Genomic DNA, 12,989 nt, shown 5'->3' with positions numbered 1-12,989 from the left:
TGGAATTTAATCCTAAGAGGTTTTCAATTGAGTAATACATTTTTGGATTAACTATGTACGCAATTGGGGGATAAGGTCTTATAATCAATGACAGATATATATGAGGTGAGCAGAACAACAAATAATTCATGCAAAAAGAACAAAAGATGAAAAAGTAAAACGAATGAGAAAAAGGAAGAATAAAAAAGACCAAAGGTCAGTAGAGATTTTTTTTAAAAAGCACACACACACACGCACACACACACACATACATATATATACCTAAAATAAAAGTTATAAGAGGAGGAAAAAACGATTAATAAAAACAATTTTTTATAAGTAAAAGGAAAAATTTAGAAAAGATACACAAAAAAGACTTCTTTGGTTTTGTTTTTGGGGGGTTGATGGGAAGATCCTGTATCTCCCTTGTGACAGTAACCAGTGTCTTTGTGGAATCTCTGGTTTTCTTATGGTGTTTGGTTTTCTTTGGCTAGATTGGTTTCTTAAGTCAGTTTGTTTGGGCAGGCAGAAAAAATATCTGTTGGTTTACCCAGAAGTTTGTGTTGCTCCTCCCAGGCTAGTTCAGTGGGAGGGAGATCTGCTTTGAGTATCACAAAAGAGGGAAATGGTTGTTTCCTCTAGTTTGGAGTTGCTATGATAAGGCTGGGTTCTGGGTAAAGTTGAGGCCTTTCAGCAAACAGTAGCTTTTCCCTGAGGGTCTAGCTTCTGAGACATTCACAGAGCCCAGCCTGGAGCCATTCTCAGGGTTTATGTTTACTGAGTTTCAATTGATTGTCAGGGCTGTTGTAGGGAGGGGCAGTCTCTGGCTCTGTTTACCCAGTGAAGAAAGCCACTCTTTCGGGGGTGTAGCTTTCTCTGCCTGGTTGTGGTGACTTTCCCATGGATGGAGTTGAGAATGGCAGGTCAGGGTAGGAATTTGTGACTAGCTAAATGACTCTTTTGTTTTCATCAAAGGACTGAGTTGGAGCTAGCTGCTTAGCCAGGCCTTTGTCTGTATCAAAGATGGATATCTCCGGTGTTGGGGGAAGGGGTGGCCTGCCCTCCTCTGCTCCCTTTGAGAAGGAGTGAGGATGTCAGTTTTGTACTCATGCTGGAGTGTTGGTTCCTGGGTAGCCTCTGGTGTGCTATCTGCCGGATGAAGATATCTGCTACTTGTCAGGTCTTGCTGGTGTTGAGTAAAATCTGCTTGCCCGCTGCATCTGGCACATTTGTCCCAGACTCTCTGGCTTGTAGGTATGGTGGCTATGCATGCCACCACAGCCGCCACAGCCACCACAGCCATGACTGCTGGAAAATGTTCAGATCTGTCACCTTACCTGTATTTTCCTTCTCTGGCCAAACTCTCTGTACTGTGATGGCAGACTTGGAGTGCCTAGGGGTGTTCACTGGAACACTAGAATTGCTTTCTATGTGAGAGCTTGTTTAGCCACCAGGTTCTCCTCTGCCATCTTCTTGAAATTCCTGAAGGTGTTTAAATATTACTGGAATTGTATTGGAATAAATAATGTTCACCCTGACTATCTTGAGAAAGAAAAATTGGTTTCTCAGCACTATTGGTAAGAACTTGAGTGAAACAAACGAAAGGAAAAATGAGGAACAACTCAACACATACATTCAAAAGAAACAAAACAACCCATGAAAACACAAATTAACTCAGTACTCAAGAACCTGCAGGAAATGCAAAGATTTTTAAAAAATAGCTATGATAAGCTTATGAAAATCCTGACTACATGGGAGTCTACTGTTGTGAGGATAGTGGTTAAAGCTCAGACTGGACAGAAAGAACTGTTCACAATGTCAGGCACCTGTTATTCTAAATTCCAGGAAGAATAACATGAAGTAGATTGAGCCCACTATCATACACAAGTAGGAAGCCAGATTCTATCTGAAAGGTAATCAGGATACTTTAGGGCTGGGGGCATGCCAAAGTGGTAAGAACATCCATTTAGGAGACACAAGACACTCAATTCAAACTCTAATATTATGGGTATTAAAGAAAAAAAGCTATGACTTTAAATAATGGGAATAATTGCAAGATTTGAATATTTGAGTGGAGAAAAATTCATGAGAGAGATAGAGTTTACCCACGTTGCAATGTTTTCTACTTAAGTAATAATATTATGTGCTACTCCAGACATAACAGAATTACCTTGCAAATGAGCATGGATGTGTATTGGGGTGAAGGAAATACTTTACTTACACAGGTGTAAATTAAATACTTTTTGGGGGTGGATTTTAGTTCTTGAACTAAGAGTCTGGGTGATATCTCTGAGACTTAGTTCAAGAACTAAAATCCACCGTCGAGAACCTATGGAGCCCAGATGCCCTTTATCGGAGGGATGGTTGGAGAAAGTGTTGCTCATATACACAATTGGATTGCACCCATACATTATAAAGACTGTTACAGCATTTGCAAAGAAATGGATAGATATAAAATTATGTTAAGTAAAAGAAGTCAGAGCCAGACATACAAAGGATGCGTATTTGGAAGCCAGAATTTTATGCAAGTTAAACAACAGTATTAATCAAAGCATGCTATTTGCAGAGGAGTATTTAAAAGGTGTAATTTCTTATAAAATTGAACTTTTAATCCAACAAAATGAATACCAGGAAACTATCACTTGGAAAATGTGAGGGGAAGACAAATGGAAGGAATAAAGAGACTTATGGAAGTAGAGAGTGAAGCTATAATATTCAATGCAGATAGCATGAAACTAGAAAAAATGAAATTGGGGTGAGGTTTGGAAGGATGTGAGAAAGTTATGTAAAGATCCATTGTACTTATAAACTGATTCGTTGAATGGAAAACCCTTCGTGCAACTATTTAATAAAAATATAATTTAAAAAATGGAGACATCTGATCTTAAACCATGAGTCAATATGATAATTTCCTTCTCAGAAATTGTCTTTGCAGGTATTTTCTTCTCACTGACAGAAAATTGAACAACGCAATGAATTTCAATACATCACTTTGCATATCCTAAATAGACACAATATAAAAATCACAGTAAAAATATTAGAATATATCACATGATAAAATAACAGGTAGAAAGTATCAAACTCTGATTGTTTTTCCAAATATTTTTCCTTTTGGTATCTAATTTAATCCTAACAATAATCCCATAAAGTGGAACTACCTCTATTTTTAATTCTAAGATTATGTTATTTAAGTCTTCAGAGTTGGAATTACTAGTACAATATTGCACACATGGTAAGTGTTAGCCTGCGTTCCATTCCCACCTTATCAAATAACCTCATTCTATTTTATAACTAAATACCATCACTCAGTCTACTAATTCTAGTAAAATTTCCCAACTTATTGTGCACACTTAATAATATTTCACTTTATCTTTGTTAGAAAAGAGGTAACTAAGCCGGACACCCGTGGCTCACGCCTATAATGTTAGCTACTCAGGAGGCTGAGATCTGAAGATTGTGATTCAAAGCCAGCTCTGGCAGGACAGACGGTGAGACTCTTATCTCTAATAAACCACTAGTAAACTGGAAATGGCACTGTGGTCCAAGTGGTAGAGCGATCACTTTGAGTGGAAGAGCGCAGGGACAGCACACGAGCCCAGAGTTCAAGCCCCATGACCAACAACAACAACAAAAAGAAAATAAGTAACTGTAATATAAAAACTCCAAGTTCATAATCAATTGATACCTCCCTGCAGAAAGGAACTACTAAACTATAACATTCTTGATTTCTACCTCAAAATAGTAGAAATCATATTTTATCCCTTCACTCAACACTGAACTGCCTGGGGACCCCATCTCTGGTTAACACAGTCTTACTGAAAGAATGACCTGCCCAATTCCTGATGGAAACAGACTGCAGGTCTTTTGGAGCAATCATTTCCACACTGTAGCTCACCTAAATTGTTGACCATTAGAAGTATTTTGATTGCTTTTCATACCCAACATTTTGAGAGAAATGTACTACTTTAAAATGTTATTAAAGAAAGACTGATATAAAAATCACTTTTGACCCCAGATAAATATTTGACCTTTCATATACCCAAAAATGCAGTCTGAATTATCACTAATGTTAGGAACGAGCGATTAAAAATCCTAGACACCAACGGAAGTGGCGCTCTAGCTCAAGTGGTAGAGCACTCGCCTTGAGCTGAAGAGCTGAGGGACAGCGCCCAGGCCCAGAGTTCAAGCCCCACGACCGACAAAAAAAAAAAAAAATCATAGACACCAAGACCTAAGTATGAATTAAAGACTCTCCAACTTGTGAATACAATTGGTTTAAAAAGACATCAATACTACTGCACTTTTAATTCCCTATGATAATAATGATTCCCTATGATAATGATAATGATAAACTATTAACACTTAAAAATAACTCATGTTCTTGGGAGTAGGACACAAAACACAAGGTTATTCCTAATCATTTTAAAAGAACATTATTTATACTAAAAGTTCACTCATAACTATAAAGATTCTAAAACTAACTGAAGTTTAGAGGCACAAAGGAAATAATTTTACTGCATCATGTACATTCAATGGACTGTTAATAGAAAACAAAGTTATACTAATAATTAGCTTACCCAATTCACTTACATTCTTTTATTCTATTCCATTTACTTTCATAAAAACTGTGTTTTCATAAAATGACGCATAAAAAGCCTATATATCCACTTACATTTTCAGATCTTAACAATATTTATTTCAGAAATTTTAGCACTATAGTCAATGTACTGAAATAATACTAAAATATTCAAAAGATTTTATGAAATTGTAAGACTTGCTCTGGGATGTTATGTATACTGGAAAAGATATTCAAAAAGCCTTATTTGTTAGTTGCCGTAGTTACTCCCACAAAAGAGCAATTAGTAAAGATCCCTGTGCATGTACAAAACACCTTCAAACGCATCCACAATCTAGACATGACACATGCTTTTTGTTTGTTCGTTTTTGAAAGGAATATCTAACAAGCATATACACAATACTTATTTTCAGTCAATAAGATGGGATATTCAAACGTAATATGGGTTTGATTTTCTCTTAGTGAGAATAGATATGATCTTGCAAAGAAAGTTATTTTCAACAGAAATCCGGAGTTTATCCAACTTGTGTTTCACAGGAATAACCAGAGAGAAATACCTGTTTGGTCAAGTCAGTCCAAATCATTCCATGAGTGTATCTTACAAATATAACCAATTTAAGAGGTCAAATACCTATTTTGTACTGACAATCATCTTACAGCAATAACTTACTACCTAATTATGTCTGTATCTTCTTACCTAACATACAGTAAGAGCTGAAACAGTCTCTTTATCTAACTTAATGTTGTAAATGCTTTAATTATGATGGCATTATTATTAGACAAATAAAATTTACAGAAGGGTGGTTTCACTGAAATGACATGACAGAACATTGATAAATAAAACATTGCAACACAGTTAGCTCTTTGCAGCCTCACCCTGTCCACATTGGCAAGCAACATTGCAACAGCACACGCACACATATACACATACACACATGTTCACACATGTACACACACATATACATCCTAAATTCAGGGTTTATTGTACAAAAAAAATTCAAATAAATTATTAGTGATTAGGACAAATGATAATATGCCTTATTACAAAATAATACATAAACCATCACCACGCATGTTACATTTTACCTGCCTCTCTACATGTGACCACTTCATTTATTTTTAATTAATTAATTACCTTATTAATTAATTCATTTGTTTGGTGCTATTACTAGGGCTTGAACTCAGGGCCTGGCTTTGTCCCAGAATTTATTTTTTGTTTCAGTTTTCTCAAGGCTAGCATTTTACTGCTTGTACCACAGCTCCATTTGCTGGTTACTTTCAAATCAGAATCTAATGGACTTTTTTTTTTTCTTGGTCGGCTTTCAAACCACAATCCTCAGATTTCATCTTTCTGCTTAACTACTACTAAAGACATAAGCCATCAGTGTGGCTTCTACTTTTTCCTCTAGAGTTATCTAATGCACATACTTAGATAGTAATTTAAAAATGAGAGTATAGAAGCAAGATGTACAGTGATGATACTGTCCTGTCAGAAATTCAAGTTAGTAATGTAAATTTATTCTTAAGACCATACACAAAAAATACCATGATATAGTGTAAGAGAATTCACTATTGAACATATGAGCCTTAAGAGCTTTCTAATAGATCCATTATTTATTGGTACCCAACATTAGAAAAATGTATGAGGCATTGGTAAAATAGAAGTCCTTTGCATGACTACATACATTCCTTGTTTTTTTAAAGACACTTCCTTTCATCTAAAAAGGAGGCCTGTCTATTGTCTTCATGTGATTTTGATGATTGAAAGTGCTTAGTGAGAAGGTCAAAATGTATTAGTAGTCCTTAACTATCAATTCTCATTTTTCTTCTTGTAGAATATAATGATCAAATCAATAGTTCAGTATCAGCCAACAATAGTTCAGAATCATGCTTCCAGTGCAAGTGGATCACCAGGAAGAAATCCTCAATATCAATTTCCACAAAGTTTTGTCACAGATACAATCTCCCTGCCTTCTCTAGCTGCTTTACTACCTTCTTACTCCTTCATTGTGCAGCAAAAGTATGATTTAACTGATTTCAGTCAGATCTGTTACTAGAATTATCAAGGAATTAGTTTATTGTCTGTAATTTGGTCAAAGGTATGTCTCTTTATGTAGGCTTCTAAAAATGTATTTACTAATTTCAAGTAAATACATAAATTCTATTTCCATCTTTTTTAAAAATTAAAATTTTGTTTGCTCTATAAATTGATCAGAGGCATGGATTTTGTGGCTAGCTAGGTCATTGCACATCTGTCTCTTTCTCTCTTCCTTTCTAGGTTCTCATAGATAATATGATTGCCCATAATTATCCTAATTTGTTTTGCTTTTATATTTTTGGTTGCATCATTTCATTTTTTGCTCTGCCATTTTCCAAATCATTTATATAGAAGGCATTATTTCCTATTTTCTCATTCTTAGAATAAGCTGCACATGAAGACATCACTGGTTCTCATTTTCAGTGTGTACATTTGAATACGTAGGAACATCTTTCCTCTGCTCTCCATCAATTCCTTACTCTCCAATTAGAATAATTTCGAATTGGAAAATCGGAAAAATAGAAAATAAATCATGGTGAATAAACAGATGCAGAAAATTCACCGGATATTTCTGACCAGTAAAACCAATGTGAACTATTAGGAAATACATGGACACCTCATTCCCACGGGCACTCAAAGTATCTGGTTAGGCAATTCTTAGGAATATGAGGAAAAAGATGAAAAAGTAAGGAATGGTATTAATTGCAAATGCAATGGAGAAGGATCCCAGCAAATTTCTTCATTGGGCTGCCAAAAATATTCAGCTTACTACAGTGCGGAGACTTCTTTCCCAAAAGGCCACTCATGTGAATAGTAGGGATGACGATGAGTATACGCCACATCATCGAGAAGCCTACAGTGGACATTGTCAGTGAGTTGGTGTCTCAAGCGGCACATGCAATAACTGTAGATGACTGAACACCCCTGCACAGTGCATATACGTGGAATAATACCAGAATGGTTTCTTTCTTATTTCATCACGATACAGATACCAATGCCCAAACTAAAGGCCTCTTGACCCCCTTATATCTTGCTGCTGAGAATTGAGATGGAAAAGATACGCTGGATCTCCTTCTGTTGAACCATTATATACAACCAGGCCTGAAGAACAACATAGAAGAAACTGCATTTGATATTGCCAAAAGGATAACTATGTATCACTACGTCTATGAAGTTGTGGAAGGCTGTACAAATTGTTCACCTAAATACTAATGGTCTGGTTAAGTTTCTTAAATTTCAAAAATACGAGTCCATCTTTTGTGTCCCTACAAAATATTTTCACAATCCAAATATGAGGAATATCTTTTTCTTTTTGGTCGGTCATGGGGCTTGAACTCTGGGCCTGGGAGGTATCCCTGTGCTCTTCAACTCAAGGTGAGGACTCTACCACTTGAGCCAGACCTCCACTTCCAGTTTTCTAGTGGTTTATTGGAGATTAGAGTAGCATAGACTTTCCTTCTCAGGCTGGCTTTGAACCATGATCCTCAGATCTCAGTCTCCTGTGTAGCTAGGATTATAGGCATGAGCCACTGGTGCCCGGCAACACCAATATTTTACTGTAAAAATTCATGGATTCTGCGGCATTCTTCCAAGCGAATTGCCTGCATTGGATGTCAAAAAGTATTCAATAGTTTTTGTATTCATGTATAATGATTTCTTCAGTGTTTGTGATTTTTTAATCAGAAATAATTTTAACTTACCTGTTGAAATGAGTAGTACAGGAACTACAAGATTTCTGGTGCTTGTCTGAAAAAATATATTTTAAAATATTCTATATTCTATGTTTGCATAATGTTCATAATTTATTTTATTGTCTCCTAGATATACTTTGAATTCTACATTATTTTATAATATATAGGGTCATTAATGTGTCCTTTCCGATTGCATTCCATATAGAAACAGTTTGATTCCTTTTTTTTTTCTAGGTCTTAATATTATTTTTCTTTGGGATAAAATGACAATGTTGTCTAATTTGAAAAGTTTTGTAAAGTTTATGGTATGTAAAAGCTTTTCTGAGGTGAAGATTTAATACACTGATATCAAACTAAATTGAATTATATGAATTACTTGTATTGTTACACTTGTAATTTTGTAATCAACTTTTTAATAACTGTTTTTCATTTCTTGCATCTGAAGAGTGAAAAATATGGAATACTTCTCAAATTTTCATATTATCCTTGTGCAAGTGCCATGTTAACCTCTGTAGTGTAATTTGAGTATACGTACTGCTGAAGCATGTAGTATCCTCTAAATTTAAGTAGTTAATGATGCAATCTTTATACAGGCTTATATCTATGGGTGCCTACCTGTAAAAAGGAAACCTTATTGTTCCTAACAATGCTATCGATCTTATTTCTCTAAAATTCTGTGAATAGTGGAAAAAATTATATTGATCAGTCGATTGCTCACATTTGCAAATTTTTTTTGTCAATGACTATCTTAAGTCTTTTTATTTGGAATTTGATCGTACTCTCAATTATTTATAGATAGGTCCAAAGGTGATGGCTTTTTCAAGTACTTATTTATCCAACTGAATTAGCTTTGTGGACCTAATGGATTCAAAGTAAGCGTTGCTTAAGAGCTACTTCTAAACTTCTTCAGCTGACATTTTCCCAAATGAGGTGTTACTGGCACAAATGTCTACCTGAGCCTTTACCCTTCTTCCATGTGGGAACAGACCAACCAGAATATCTTACACTGACAGCAGAGATTGTCTTACTGGAACAAAACTCATCTTGGTTACAAGGGATCATAGAGAGCTGAACAGTTCAAACAGAGCTGTTCAGACTAGAAGGTATTTTATCAAATTATAATTGTTTATTATATCTTCCATTTCAAAAGTAGCTAAAGCCAAGAAGGTGAAAAAATTGTTAGTATGCATGATTACTTAATGTCCTGGCCTATCTACCATCCAACTGGGCAGGAACTTACACTACTGCCTTTTTATCACCAAACATTTTCATAGTCGCAGGAGAAGTCCATGTGTTTCTCCTCGTTATTAGGCATTAAATTCATAATGTTTTAATCACAGTGTTTCCTCTTGCCTCCATGCTGTAAATCTACAAAGGGTAAAGCTTTAGGTCTAACTATATCAAACACTGAGGTAGAGATAATGGAATAATACTTTAAAACAGAGTTGCTTTTGATACAGTCACTACAACAGAACAATGCAAAACGTGTGCCTTTTAATTATATTATATATAGTTATATATTTTATATTTATATGTGCTGATCTTATATTTCACACAGTGAAACTTACTGGAATTAGTTGATAATTTGACAAATAAATTGATATTTATTTATTCCAATAAATAGAATTGGAATATAAATAATTAGGTTTAAAATATATATTAGAATATAAAAAGTATCAATGCAATGTCTTTAGTATAAACTTGTGATACATTCCAACTGTTCTTGGTCTTCTGAATCCACATGGTAAAAAAAGCAATGTTTTCCGCTAATCTATAATGGATTTTAGTCTGCTGTTCTGTTTATTGATTTAACTCGCTTGTCCCAAACTGTCTTTCTCCATATTTCTGAAAAATTCCTACTGATTATGCCCAAATTTTGCTAAGATGTCTAAAAAATATTATTCTTCTGCAGTACCCATGGGTCCTAGGATCCCAGGTCCCAGTTACCTGCATCATCAGATAACAAGGGCAATACTTCTCACCCAGGCCCATGCAACATGTCAACACAAAGTAATTGAAGACCCATCTCAATTTCTCATTTCCTATGTTTCAGGGCCCCAATTCCTTGAGATCCAGGAATTAGCAGTAAGCAATTGAAAGTAAGTAAGTGAAATGCAAGGCAACTTAAAATGAAGGATGAGCACAAAATTTGAGAGAAAGTACTGTAATTCAAACATTCAACTTACAGATGACCAGCCAATATGAGTGAACAAGTTCACAAAGTGTCATAAGATTATTTTTAATACCCCTCCCCTATGATTAATGAAAGATTTTATTCCAATATAAGTGGGCCAAAAAATAGTTCCTGGAAGGATAGATCGATAATTGGTCTACCAAAGCTCGGAAAACTTTACTTAGAGGTCAAATGTAATTCAGAAAAAAACATTTGAAGCACTAAGGAGTGCTTCAAAACACTGGGACTTCAGGACAACATGGTTCTGTGCTATAAAAATGTCACTCTCAAACCAATGATAATCTACATTTAATCTCCGGAAAGTGTATTCCTTTTCAAATAAACTTTTTAAAATCACATTCGCCAAAATAACATTTGACAAGTTGATGATACTTAGTAACTTACAAATTTTTCAAGTGTAGAGAGCAAGTTACAATAGAGTTGAATTATTTACACAGCACTATTGCCAAACACATTCAACCATTCATTAAAGTGTAGAAATAGTATCACCCAAAATTTGTGTTTTTCAGTAAGGGCCTTCCAGAAATGTGTTAAATAGATCAGCCTCCTAAATATCAAAACCAAACTTAAGCTAATAAATTTCATCATTTAATAAGGCATATTTTAAAAAGTCACAAATAGTTGCCTTATCATATGTTATTTTATGTTTTCTCTCTGTCTAACATAGTAAGAAATGACTTTAAGTCTTGAATATGGGTACTCATCAGAGATATGACAAAACTAATATCTGTCTTCTATTTCTATAGTATTCCTCTCTAGGTATAAATTTTAATTTTCTTCTATTTCCAAAACTTATAGATAGTAGAAAATATTATTCCATGTAAAATAAAAGAATCACACCATTGTACAAAGCCATTTATAAAAATTCATAGTTAGGAATACATTCTAAGCCATTTTTTAACTTTCTTTTTGACTAAAGGTTAATCTTCCAAATGGATGAGAATAAAATCATGTTTAGGTGTCTCACGTCTCCAGTCTTGCAAATTGTTGCTGCCGATGAATGAATTATGGAAATATAAGCTGACATCAGTTCAAGAATATGCAGGATTTAAAGTCCATGGAATGTATATAAACCTTTCAAAGTATTAATAGACAGTTTAACCGTATGACTATAAGGAAGTTGAAACCAGAATGGAAAGATACTAAAGACATAGAATGAATGAAAAATGAACAAGGGGCAATAAAGCTAGAATAGTCAATGTACACATATGATAAAGGAAGTGGTAAATTGGAAATAAGTCTTGGAGAAAGGATTGGTTGAGAATGATGGAAGGAGTGACTCTGATTTAGGAGCATTGGGCAATTAGATGGATATATTTAATTGTAACACAATTGCACAACCTTTTAAAATTCAGTTAAAAAACACGAAAAGAAACAAAAACACACAAAAATCACAACCAAACAGCAATCTCTAGAGAGTATGAATATGACCTCTCAAAATTTTAATCAGTTAATGAATGGCAGTCTTGGGAAAAGCAAGCAAAGCTATTCAAAGAGGGAAGTTTGGAATAGGGGAGAATTTTGAACAGAATTAAATAGATTGTCTAAGGTTATAAATCACCTACATCTGCTGCAAATAGTATCTTTCTTCTACGAGTTTTCTGTCTGAACTGGATAATCCAGTTCTGAGACACACTTGGTAGCTTGTGAGGATAGAATGGAAGAAACAAGATCAAGAACCCATTACTCCACTGGAGAGAAAACAATCCTCTATATTTTCTCTAATCTCTCTTCACTACTCTTTCTTCATACTTTGAAGTCAATTGATTTTGAATTATATTTTTCCTTCTTTCTTCTGTCAAAGTAATTGTTCAAAGTAATTCATTAAATATTATTTGCCATTTTCTTCTTTCATGCTGTTTAATTGGCCAAGTGAGTACATTAACCTTCCCTCTTGCATTTGGTCGCCATGAAACAACATCTATGTTAATGCTGAGAAATCTAATGTAAAACTTTGTCTCCAGTCCAAGAAGATGTGCTCACAAATATTTGGCTTTATTTTTTTCTTTTACCTTGAAAGACTTCTTGTGTCTAAAGTGCCCACAAAAATAAGTACTCCATCACTTGTTGGTTCAATCAGAATTGTCTAACCTCAAAGATATATTTTGCTAACATGATGCTTAGAGGAAACCAAAAAATAATGCACTTTTATCTTCTCTCTTAAAATTCTCCTTACATACCGTATCAAGAACAGTGAAGTTATTCTATGCAAAATTATTTCAATAGATTATTTTTCTCTTGGTCTTGCATTTCTTCACCAAGATGTATGGAGGAGAATAGATTTAAATCACCCATACCTTGGAAGACAGTGTCTGTTACAAAAGGACAATGCTTCTATGTCCCACTTCTATGTCCTCCTCTTAGCTCTTGCCGGAGTTCCAATTAATCACAGCTTCTTGGCTTCAAGTCTAGTGAAGCTGAAGGACTATACGGGCTCCACCACTGCTACATCTTCATTATTTGTCTTTTAAAACTCTTCAAGTTGCCTCATTGGATGTGGAATTTATTTTC

The 12,989-nt window shown here is 34.7% G+C and overlaps 1 pseudogene; it reads right to left on the bottom strand.

Moving 5' to 3' along the window:
• Nucleotides 1–8,733: 8,733 nt before the first annotated feature.
• LOC122095538 lies at nucleotides 8,734–8,830 on the bottom strand (annotated as a pseudogene).
• Nucleotides 8,831–12,989: the final 4,159 nt, after the last annotated feature.

Source organism: Dipodomys spectabilis, unplaced genomic scaffold (assembly GCF_019054845.1).
Source record: "Dipodomys spectabilis isolate Male_0828 unplaced genomic scaffold, ASM1905484v1 ptg000359l, whole genome shotgun sequence".
In the NCBI taxonomy this organism is placed as follows: Eukaryota; Metazoa; Chordata; class Mammalia; order Rodentia; family Heteromyidae; genus Dipodomys; species Dipodomys spectabilis.
The sequence above is the reverse complement of the archived record's forward strand: the minus strand, read 5'-3'. Positions and strand labels throughout refer to the sequence as shown.